General features: G+C 49.7%; 1 pseudogene; it reads right to left on the minus strand.

Moving 5' to 3' along the window:
* Positions 1-363: 363 nt before the first annotated feature.
* Positions 364-11,648, minus strand: LOC149341707 (endothelin-converting enzyme 1-like; annotated as a pseudogene).
* Between the last annotated feature and the right edge of the window lie 1,065 nt (positions 11,649-12,713).

The following is a 12,713-nucleotide window of genomic DNA, read 5'->3' on the forward strand; positions in this document are numbered from 1 at the left end:
ATAAAAATAATCATAATGAACTTTATTAAAGCAAGATTGCCACAGCAACAATACATGATAGGCCTGCCAAAGCCGCAGTGGGTTTGAAAGGCAGGCCGGCAGGCAGCAGCAACAAAGTAGAATACTGAGAACAACAGAGTTTTAGTTGAAGCAATTGAAATAGTAGCAATTGAAAAGTTGAAATAGTCTGTCTAAGTGCCTGACTAATATACCGCACGTATTGACAATCAGTTCACGATATTCGCAGGTAGTTTAGGAACAGGACAACGTGCCGAGTAATTTACGAAGCACAATATTTCATACCGGTCAACACCCTTGCCTCGGAGAGTGTTTTGATGCCCACTGTAAATCAGCCACAACGAGTTAATCGAAGTAAGCGCACTTTCGCGGCGGGTTCATCTTCGAGTACACAGGGCAGTCGAAGGCCTTCGCGAAAGGCGCAGAGTTCATCATGGCCTTGTTGCACGACAAGCGAAAGCGGCTCAGCGTGGTCGGCATGCTGCACATGGTGAAGCAGGCGGTGACGAAGAACACGCGGTCAGGGCTCCATCCCTTGGCGATGGGCAGCGACCGCAGTCCGCCCCTTTCCGAGGCCAGGTACACCGCGTGCGCTATCTCCAGAGCGGGAATCTCCGGGAAGAACGTGTGGAATTCTGGGCGCAGACACGCCGCCTTGTCCTCCGAGGCCTCCTTCCAGGCAGCCGAGGGCCACGTCTTCAGGTGCTTGCCCATCCGGTCGAACGCCAGCGTCAACCCGTCGAAAGAACTGACCACCTTGCGAGCGAATGTGAAACCGAAACCGCCGTAGAACGTGGCTTTGGTTCCCCCAGCATGGTAGATCGGCATAACAAGTGCGGCCGCCGATATTCGAACTGCATTCGATACAGGGTCATAGTTGAGCCACGGCAGCTCGAAGGACGGCGGCGAGTCGGCCGTACTTTTGTACGCAGGACTCAAGCGAAAGCGCTGCCATTTTCTTAATGCCAAAATGTAGTGCTGCGTGAACGTTAAGTCGTTGCGGAACCAGGAACCAAACGTTTCAAACAGCCCTGCGTCGGTAAGCAGAGAGTCAGGCGGCCACATGACGATCCTCATATTCCGCAGCCTGTCGACAACAGACTCCGCTGAAGCATTGTCCGCCCATGACAGGCTGGCCACCTTGGCGATGGCAGTGTTGGTGATGTTCTCCAACTCCTGGTCCATGGCTGCCCTGGCACTGGCATCGAAATGCGGGAGCAGTAACGCCGCACTGACGAGCCAGCGGTACGCCCTGTCGATCTCGGTGGCACAGAAGTTGCTCACCTGCGTTTTGGCCCGCATCTCGTCGCCAAACTTGGCCACCAGGAAGTCTGAGCTGGCAAGTGGAGCGAGCATCTGCACAAATTCCCACGAAATGTGGTCCAGCAGCTGTTCTCGGCTGAAGTTGGCGAATAGGTTGTCGACAGCCCGCAGGAGGTCCACGTCCGCGACCGTTATGCCATCTGAAGCGAGAAACCCTCCTTGTCGGACCAAGTAGTAATTCAGAGCGTCTATCCACTGACGAGTGGGTATGTGGGGCGTGTAGTCTCCGATGGCTTCGAGTTGGATGTAGGCTGGATTCTTCAGCGAGCTGTTCTCTGCGCGTATGAAGTCTCTGTAGATGTTCTCTTCCATGGTCGCCATTTTCGAGATTTCCGCCTGAGATCGAAATATTCGAACCAGTTTAAATATAATTATTACTAATTATGTTATTGTTAATTTCGGAGCCCTCAACTTCCTCTGCCACCTCGCTGAATATAGCGGCCAGGTCGAGAAGATTGCCGTTTTACGAGTGGCGCAGTGTTCCTCACAGCCCGTGCAGTAGTCGGATGGCGCGCCCTCATGCGGGGGGGGGGGGGGGGGGGGGGGATCTGACTGTGCAGCCTGCTCGTGCCCCCCCCCCCCCCGCCACCGGATATGGGCGGGTGTAGTTTCGGCTACTAGGCTTTGTTCCGGTGCAATGCCAGCAGTGGGGATGGGAGGGCCGGGACCCATCCTCTGGGGATGCAAAACCCCATGGGAGTGGCAGCGACTCCCAGGCGACTGTGAGGGCCAGTCGCGCGCGTGAGGTCCGATGCCTGAGAGGAGGCAGGCCTGGGTTTATACTCAGGTTGGACCCACCAAATCCGGCCCGGAAGGCATGTCAAAAGGAGCGAAAGTACTGAAACATGCTACCTTCCTCTGCACGCGGGGCGTGCAAGTCTGACTACCGACGCGTCGGTTTCTGGTTACGGAGAAACCAGGTCCGCGCGGGGGTTCATAGTGACCAGGCTCTGAGGACACGGCGCCTCGGGGAAGCGGCCTCACGGCCGGCCGCAGGCTTAACCGCCTTGCGGGACGCCGGGGGATGGGGGCCTAGTATGACCGCGGAAGTCTGGCAAAAACCGTCGATGTTGTGGAGTACCGGTGGAGTAGGCCCGGGTCATCTCACCTTAAGCCACGTTGTTGGTTAGTGGCCCGGTAGCCCGGCCTTGAACGCTCTCTCCTCAGTAGGAGAACAGCAAGCTAGGGGAGGAAATAAGTGCATGGATGGATGGTAGGAAGCACAGATGGGTCCCCACGGAGGGGTCAGTTCTGAGGCCGCGAGGCCGTTGACGTTCTGGGCCTCTACTGGCCGGACCTATCACACATACTTCCGGAGTCTGAAAAACCGCGAAAAGCACTCGATGGTGAGTAACCGGCAGGTTGGAAAAGCATCCAAGTGTTGTAGAGGAGCCCCAGGTAGCTACTGACCCCGTGTTAGGTTTTCCTGTCTCCGACGGTCGGAGCCCGTTGCGTATGGTGGGTGGTCGGGCATCCCGTGAGTGGGGCCGCACAATTGGGCAATATCGATGCTCTCCCTGCATTGGCCAGGCAGGCCAGCAATCGAGTCGAGACAATCGAAGGATCAGAGCAAAAAACTCGCTGTCCCCATGCCCCTCCCATTTCCCTTTCCGCTACTTCCCAGGGGAGGTCAGGGGAGCCTCCCCGGGCCCGCTCCCCCGGTTGTGGGTCGCTACAGCTTTTTCTTTTATTTTATTTTTCCACCCACGGGTGGCGAAATTACATTTTGCCTACGGGCCTATTCTTTTATTTTCGAATTGGGTTAAGCCTGTTGTACGTATGTGGTGCAGGCAGGGGATTTTTATTTTTATTTCCTTTTGGTTGCCCCAACCTATCGAATTTCTCTCCAGGGGCGATCGTCGGTGGGCACGAACGCCGCGAAAACCGTGAAAGGATAACTGTTGCGTGTGCGAGTACCACTGAAGTAAGAGCCGAAGCACCGAACGAGTGGCGTGAAAAATCCGTCATCTTAGTACTGTGGGACGGTCGGGGTGGCGGAACCTGGCTTGAAGGAGGGGATCCTAGTCGAGCCCCTGTAGGTTTTCCCTGCCTCAGACGGTCGAAGATTGCCCACAAAACGTTTTCTGTGGTGTGGGAGTACGCTCGGCGCCGAGGGCCCTCTATTGGTGGACTGAGTGCTCGCCCTTCAAGGAGGCCTGAAAAGGAACTCGGGATCAAATCAAATCAAATCTGGTCAAAATCCCTGCTGTCCCCAATCACACCTAATGCCCACAACCCAAACCAATTTCCAATTTCCCATCCATTTGCCCATCCCTTCCGCTACTTCCCAGGGGAGATCAGGGGAGTCTCCCCGGGCCCGCTCCCCCGGTTGTGGGTCGCTACAGTAGCTTTTTTCCTTTTTATTTTACTTTTCCACCCACGGGTGGTGAAATTAAAATTTGCCTACGGGCCTATTCTTTTATTTTCAAATTGGGTTAAGCCTGTTGTACGTATGTGGTGCAGGCAGGGCTTATTATTTTTATTACCTTTTGGTTGCCCAACCTATCGAATGTCTCTACGGGAGCGAACATTAGATGAAAACCAGACCAGTACTTCACGTACGCGTTAACATGAATGATGTCTTGAGCGAAGGTCCAGCGTGCACTAAATAACGTACCCGGCTCTAAGACGAGGTTTTTGCTGTCGCCCTTGTCGGTGGTTTCTAGGTAGCCCCGGAACCAGATGTTGATGGCCCAGTTGGACACCAAATTGAAGATGACACCGAGTGGTTCGACGCCTGGCAGAGGTGGCTGGGGCCAACGTAACTTCAGTTCCCGCATAAATTCCTTAATCTGCGATATCTCTGTAATGGCGTGTTCCGCAGGCCTACGCTTCACACAGGATTCGAAGAGCATCTTCAATTGCCTAGCGATGTACTATCCATGGCTTCCTCCAGCCGCGGTCGAAAATCCTCAATCCAAGAATTTTCGGCCACTACTATCATGGCAGTGCCGTGCGGTCTGTCTCGAGTCTTCCCTTATAAAAATTTCTATAGAAAGTCCATAGACTGTCTATATACAAATCCTTTAGACTGGTCTATAGACAGTCTATAGATTTATGGCCATACACTTTTAGTAGACTTTTGTCTATAGACAGTCTATAGACAAATGTCTACTGAAAGTCTATAGGTCTATAGGAAGTCTATAGACACATGTCTATAGACAGTCTATAGACGATCTATAGACTTATGGTCATACATCTCCTATAGAGTTGTCTATAGACCGTCTATAGACACTTGTCTATAGATGGACTATAGACGACCTATAGACTTATGGCCATAGACTTCCTGTAGATTACTGTCTATAGACAGTCTACAGACAAAAGTCTACTGGTCCAGTAGACATATGTCTATAGACAGTCTATAGACATTCCATAGATGTGTGGCCTGGCAGTGCTATAGACCATTGTCTATAGACAGTCTATAGACCTCTGTCTACTAAACTATTAGTAGACCATTATCTATAAACTGCCTATAGACAGTCTACAACCGTTGAAAAAAGTCACCAGACAGAGTTCACAAATGACACAATCAATATACTTACAAATTTAGTTTTATTTCCAAGCTATCCAGGCTGGAAATATGCAATACATGGACCATAAGAATGCACCACAATAACATAAATGTTGAAAGTAACAGTCCGGCTAGTTTCCTCAGAAGCATTCTTGCGGCCTGTTGTCTGCAGTCAATCATCCGGGCATGTTCACCTGTACAGCACAAAGGAAACAAATACCAGAGGAACTGAAAAAAAAATTCCCATTCCATCTCTACACATGTGCTTTACAATGCAAGGCATATCCTGGCTATGCCATTCTAGAAAGGTAATCTTGATCTTTTGGTTTGGTTTTATGGGGTTCAAGACCCAAGGCGACACAGGCTACGAGACGCTGAAGTGAAAGGCTGGGGAATAATTTCGGCCAACTGTGCAGAGTACACAGGCCTTTAGCATTTTGCCTCTATTAAAATGCGACCGCCTAGGCCGGAATCGAACCTGCATCTTTCAGGTCGCCAGACGAACATGATAGCCACTGAGCTATCACGCCGGCGCAATAATTCCAGTAAATACACGACAGGTTATAAGTGTCTTCATAAAACATTGTAACAAAGACCCATAATCCCTGGAGCACTCTACTCTGAATCCAGTAATGATACTGATGCTGATTTCTGTATGGCAATCCTTTTACATTATTTGTAACAGAAGACTTCGAACAATTGTGCCACATATCTGCATTGACTCGCAAGGAGCTGTTAAGAATGCCACCTCCATAAAATACAGATTCAGTGCACCTCACACACAGGGATCCAAAAAGGAGAATATTGCAGCATTTATTCTTATAACCGCTATTGAAGAAGCGCTTGAAAATACCCTGCATGAAGCCTGGTATACCCGGCCAAATTTTTAACTGGCTCTGGTGTTGCATCGCTAAATGTACCTTGTAAATAAGGTGCCTTTTAGCTACACTGCTGGCATATTCATGCTGTAATTTGACGAGTGAAATGTCATTTCGTGGTTCCTTTTTGTTCATATAATGTTTGAGTGCAGTACTTGCGTGTTTAGGTCAACGTTATCAGAAATATTCGTCTGCCACTACGAACAGCTGAAACAAGCGGCATATGCAGCAATGGATCTGGTCCACATGGCCTCATCCTCTGGGTAAAGTACCACTCCTTTCATGGCGGACAAGTCGTTTACCCAGAGTAAGTGCAAATGCGCCACCAGAACCATTGCTGCGTATTCCGCTTGTTTCGGCTCTTCGTAGCGGCAGACGATGAATATTTCTGATAACGTTGATCGAAACACGGAAGTACTCCACTCAAACGTTAAATTAACAAAAAGAAACTATGAAATCCCATCTCACGTGTCAAATTACAACATGAATATGCCAGCAGTGTAGCCAAAAGGCAATTTTTTACAAGGTTCATTTATCGATGCAACACCAGAGCCAGTTAAAGATTTGGCCGGGTGCACGTAAGCCGATACTCAAACAGGCACAAGCTATACAAAACCAGCAGGCAGAAGCAACCAGTTCACCACAGATTTGCGCCTATAAATTGAAGCGCAAAGATGGAACAGCATACTCATACATCTGCGCGCGCTCTTAGAAACAAGCGGTTTGCAGCGCTTCCATGCCGCGCTCATTATTCACAAACCTCATACAGCACACAGAGGCTGCAGCTGCGCCGTTTCAAAAGCAGTCGCGAGTTTGAGACAACAAATTACTGTCAAGATAAAATACCGTCTGAAATTCCCTCAGTTTTTCCTTAAGTGCAGCCCCAACAGCGCAGTAAAGAGGAGTGTTTCTTGCATGGAGGTAGCCTAACCCAACGCTGCTAGAAAAATCAACGAAAGCATTGAACGCGCTCAAAGTAGGAAGTATTTAAATGAAACAATTAACGCCTTCAACAGGCGCAGCTATAATAACACGAGAGCTTAATTTAATTTTAGGCGCAAATACGCGGCGAATTACATCGGCGCTTTCGTAACTTAGCAGTCTGAAATCAGAAACACATACTTTGCCTCTCGCGCAAATGGTATTAGAGAAATCTGTGCACGCGTGAGCGGGATTCATGAACGAACCACTCGGAACGAAATGTAAGCCACCTCTTGTCGATCCGACCTTTACCCAGCTTTCAAAATGAAGTGCCCGCAGGCCAGCGGGGGCGGCCAACGGCTCTGATGACAGACATGGAGGAATCCGTACGTGTGCAACGACGGGGAGACGGGATGGAGCTCGTGGGTTCTTCGCGGTGTTTGAGCACGCCGGCCATTTGCGTCGGCAATGAATCTTATACCATCACACTATAAGCATTCCTCCAGCGCCGCTTGACTACAACTTTGACAAACGCCTCGCGCTCCAGTCTGTAGCGTTACAAGACACTTTCGCTGAAACGTCGGCGTCCACGACGCGCACCGAGCGAGCGTCCATACGTAGCAAGGAAATGCACACCTCAAAAAGAACAGCACTCCAAGGTCCAGACAGGCGATAACACAAAGATTAGAAAATAAATGTAATCTACCACAGAACGAGAGTGTATGTAAGCAAGGGCGTCCGCAGAATTTTTTTCAGGGGGGGGCCCATTGGTTGTTGGCGCCGGAGGGGGGGGGGGTATATTCGTAGCGAAAAGGCACTATTTGCGGAGTAAATTTATTTATTTATATATAAATAAAAAATAAGTAAAATACACACATGAAAGAAAATTACAAGCAGCAAATTAAAGCGCGGATTGTAGAGATACATTGGAGTTTATCAACAAAGAAACAATTAAAATTAATAAAAATGCAAAAAGATACTATCAATACTCGAAGTGCTCAGTCTTACTGCATACGGGTTCTCGACTCACCCGAATTGATGACCAGCACACAGCGCAATATGTTCACAAACACGCAACTACAGTCAGTCAGTCTTCCTTGAACAGCAACTGTAGGCGCCTCGGATTTTTCTGGGCGAATTGCGTAGTTACACGGGTGATAAATTCATTTCTGTGCTTCATTACACGCTCTCAGTGCACAGTCATCATATATATTGATTGGAAAAATGGTTGAACGAGTACGTTGAAAACAAAAGATGACTATATACAACGAAAACTTATTTACAAGATAAATGCACGCTCGCAGCTTCATACACCTCGCTCCATCTTGCTCGCGCATCCGCACAGTCGAGCAACCGCACACACACTGCTCGCCGCTCGTCGTTTTCTCGTCCGCTGTCTTGGTTGTTCTCACCTTCGTTGACAACCCGCCACTAAAAACACCGAAGCACAAACACAGAGGCGCGCACATGTGCAAGGGCTTACTTGCCACAATATCCACGAATGCGCACTTTTGGGGTGTAAGGAACGCCGCGCGACTTCCGAGGGGAAGGGACACCCGCAACTAATTCGGTCGGAAAATTTGTTTTTGTGCTTTTATGGGGTTCAGAACCCCAAATCGACTCAGGCTATAAGGGACGGAGTAGTACAGAGTTTCGGATAATGTCGACCACCTGGGTCTCTTTACCATGCACTGACACGCACAGTACATGGGCGCTGTTGTGATTTGAGGCCCAGCCAGAGGTGACAGGCGAGCCAGGCAGGCGCCATCGGGCTGCGTTGACCAAAGGCGCTGGTTTTCGGAGAAGACGCAAGGAACGCTGGTGTGGGGGCGCCTCTGGAGACTGCGTCGCCGTGAACAAAAGCAGCTAATCCCCTTTGCCGAAGGTTCTGAAAGCGGCGCTTCTACCGCACTGAGCTCTCCCGTGGATCGGAGGAGACAGCGAGCGGCGGCGGCGCCAACTCGTCGCCCGCTTGCCCCTGAGCAGCCCGACAAAGCGGGGGTGGACACGGCTGATTTGTCCTTCCCCCCTCAAGAATTCATCGGTGGCCGGCGTACGAACGTATCCTGATTCTAGCGAGCGACCTGTGCCCTCTTAGCGCGCGAGCGGCGCGAACTTGATTACTTTTGTATTTTGTAAATAGTGTACAAAGCTCTCCCCTGTCCTTTCTCGCTGTCGCTCCCCTCTATACTTCTCCTCACTATCCTCTCCCTTTCCCTTTCGTTTCCGCCGGCTGCAGCTCGTTAAGATATTAGATAGCAATTGCCGCGGCCGGCAACACTCTTTTGCTTCACTTTTTATTTTTATTTTTTTTTAATAAACCACTACCACCACCACCACCTGTGCCCTGTGCACTGTCTGCCTCCGTGTCGCTATCTCTCTAGAGATCAAAGAAACAGACACCCATCTCAAGACGGCTCGAAACATATGCTCGCCGGTGCCGCTGCATGTCTGCAACAGGTCGTCCTTCAGCAGAGCTGGCGGTGGCGTGGTTTGAAAACGGCGGAACGACGCGCGCCCGGACGCGGCATTTCGCAGATGTGACCAAGCGTCGAAGCGGGGCTGCTTTTACCCTTTTGGCTGAGCGCACCACCGCCCCTGGCGTGCGGCCATCACTCACGGTTCGAGTGAGTGATTTTCCAGGGGGGTGCAGCCGCCCCCCCTTGCCCCCCCCTCCGGACGCCCATGTATGTAAGTACGCTTTCGGAGGTGCAAAGTAAATTGAGCTCACACGGCGCTAACTAACGCACAGTTCCATTTCGGCCGTCATTCACAGGCTAAACGACATTTCTGGCCGCTCATCTACCTTGAAACACGAAAACTCTAGTAGACAGCTCGCGAGGAGCGGCTTATCATCAAGGGCACTGCCTTTCCGCGCGTTAGTAAAGACAGCGGCCAGAGATAAGCGGCATTAGTCGAGAACCCGATGGCTTCCGCCTTAGAAACGAAGATAGGACGTTTGTCACTGCGCACAAAATCTGTTCTGCGCACACAGCTCTGCTTAGAGTGGTTCAGGAGACCAAATGAATAAAATATAAACGTATAGACTTACCGTAAGTGGACGATGAAGCTGGATTTTGAAGAAAACATAATCTGCGAAAAAAACGCCGACGCCACCGATGCAGCCACACACAGGGTTGTTTGCAGCCCGAATGATTTTCCGCCGTCTCGCGGTAAAACGGTAAAACGCGAAACAGAAACCCATTTCACGGTCGTATCTTTGTCGCTCGCACTCTTGCCGTGTGCAGCTTGATCTGTTATCCAAGACCACAGAAGGCAACTGGTTTATAAGCGTAAATTCTTCGCATACCCTCTAAAAACCTTATTGTTTTCGTGAAAACAGAACCGAAATCTAACTGCTTGACCGTATACGCGCCGCATCTCCCACCGAATAGTATGTGGTACAATTCTCAAATAATAATTATAATGTTGCATAGCATAACGTCTTTCTTGCGTGTGTTCGTGTTTAGAAAACTGATATGCTCGACATCAGCGTGTCATCGGCTCCGAAGCAACAGGTGCAAGGGTAGGAACGAAAAACTACTGGCTTTGTGATTGTTGCGTCGGTGCACTTTTTCACGTGAATACAAACTGCAAAGGTATAAATGGGAGATGTTAATCGCACAGAGGACTATTCTGAGGTGTTTCTAAGGGATGGGCGCTTCCTTGAATTCTCACACCAGTCTTTCCCCCTTTATTTTCAGGACGTTTTAAAGGGAAATGTAGAAGCGTTGATGAAATGTTTGTGATTTCAGCGCGTTGGACAGTAACGATCGAAAGATGGAATGGAATTGTGTCGAGCGATTACCTTAAGGGACAGCACATTCATTCGATGTAGTACAGTTTGCGGCGCCCTTACTTCAAGAACGGCTGCCTTTCCGCGGCTTACTTGTTAGCATTAAATATTTAATTGTATTGACAATATACGTCACGACATAGCGAAAAGGAGCTTGTCAAGGCTCCTGAAAATGTACAGGAGGGTGTTGTAATGTCCTCACGCAATACTTTTTTAATTTCCGTAATAGCGAAGGAGGTGGAGGACTCCCGACATAGTTGCGGTCACCAGATGCAGGTCCCCGCAGCATGCAGTGCAAAAAAATTGGCATTGTTCTATACTTAGTCGAAAGTCAGTCTATCGAACATTGTTAGATAAAATTAGGATTGTTATAGACTGGTCTATAGACAGCAGACTATCTATAGTGCACAGTGCATAGACAAAAGGAAATTGAGACAGCTATAGACTTTAGTCTATAGATTTTCTATAGACTGTCTATAGACAAAAGTAAAAGTCTATAGGATGTCTATAGAGTCTATAAAAAGTCTATAGAAAGTCTATAGACCATTTTTATAAGGGTTGGGCGCCCAACGTGAGCAGGCGTATGCCTCGAAGTCATCGCAGGGGTCCATGCTTGTGTTCACCCAGGCAGCGATGGCCTCTGCATGATAACGGCAGCAAGGCGTGGTGCACAGGGAGGTGCGCTTAAACATCTAGGACAGGGGTTCTCAAACTTTTTTGCTTGGAGGAACCCCAAAAGCTGTCAATAAGTTCCAGGGAACCCCCCCCCCCCCCCCCCCCCGCTTTCACTTACCAGCAATGTTGTCGAGTGCATTTTTGCAAAGAGAGTTGCAAAGGTTAAATGTTTATTGCACAGATTAATACAAATACTAATGTGATGGGTGGTACTGCTTCCCTTTTAAGAGCAAGTCAAAGCGTGGCTCAGTAGCACTCAGAGCCAGTCTCATATCAGCTGCCGGGTCAGGGCCGGTGAGGGTTGTCGCGGAACACAAGAAGACAGCCCGCGGAACCCCTGTGTTCCGCGGAACCCAGTTTGAGAACCCCTGATCTAGGAGATCGCAGAGCGCGGCATCAGGTACAGCAGCAGCGCGCATGTCACCGCCATGATGGCCGCGGCTTGCGCTGCGACGCGCACGCGTTTCGCCCGCCTCCAGCTCCGAGTCCTTGGCCGCACGTCCGATGGTGACGAACTCTGCGACATCGAGCACATTATCGGATAAGTTATGAAATATGTATTTACGGCTAAACAGCCGCTTTGTCCACTGTTTCGTTTAGGGCGCAGTTGGCTCGCTGCCATTGCACGCCTCATAGAGAACTCTGAGAAAACACTGTTGCTTGGCGAACGTACAGTGGCGAGGTGATCTTTAGCTACCTAGTTTGCAGTTATAGCTATTGTATGAAGACCAGTGGGTCGGTTCATGGCATGCTTCGTAGGTCACATGTCTAATTCTGGTATAACTATAGCTGTTAAGCGGCAGAGTGCATCCTCTACCCTGGCACCGACGTAGGGAGAAAAAAGCTACCAGCCAGCCTGGAATTGATCTAACGACTGCTGGATCAGGATCAGAACACTTTGGTTTCAACGCTATGCATGACGGATGCGTTTCGCGTTGAATGCATGCGAAATGAACTGACTCTGCGAGCTCGTGTATGACCAACTGCCGCACGATTTGCTGCAAAACAAGCTCAAGACCCCGCCATTGTGAACGCGCAGAAGCGTCCAGGACAAAGAGTGGTAGGGAAACGTCGTGCGGCAGTCGTGCGCACGTACGCGCATGAGGGCGCGCCATCCTAAACTTAAGACAGAAGCTCCCGCCATAAACGTGAAACCCAGCTCGCTTATTGCAGCGGCCTGGGCACATGGCTACATGCAGAGCCGAGCGGGAAAAGAGCTGTCAAAACTTTCGCTCTCCCCGTATTGGAGAAAAGGTGGCATGGATACCGCTCTTCCTTCAAGTTTCAGACGACCGGTCCACTTGGATGACGTCATCACAGGTGATTACTTTCATAGAAAGGGAACCAGAGAAAACAGACGCAAGACAAGAACAAAGAAGGCACACACCACAACGCTGGACTTACAACTGATTTATTGCGATCAAGAATTGCTCATTTTAAAAGTATTTCCTGCCTGCGCTCACACCCTACAGACAATACACTTCGCGCACCACATGGTGAAATGGCTACTATAATGATAAAAACTTGCACTCCTTTTCGGTGATAATCACAGACGGCTCACTGACGCATTTCTGCTTATTCTTTCTGATCA

The sequence above is a fragment of the Amblyomma mixtum genome, chromosome 5 (assembly GCF_055824585.1).
Source record: "Amblyomma mixtum isolate Tamu chromosome 5, ASM5582458v1, whole genome shotgun sequence".
Taxonomy (NCBI): domain Eukaryota; kingdom Metazoa; phylum Arthropoda; class Arachnida; order Ixodida; family Ixodidae; genus Amblyomma; species Amblyomma mixtum.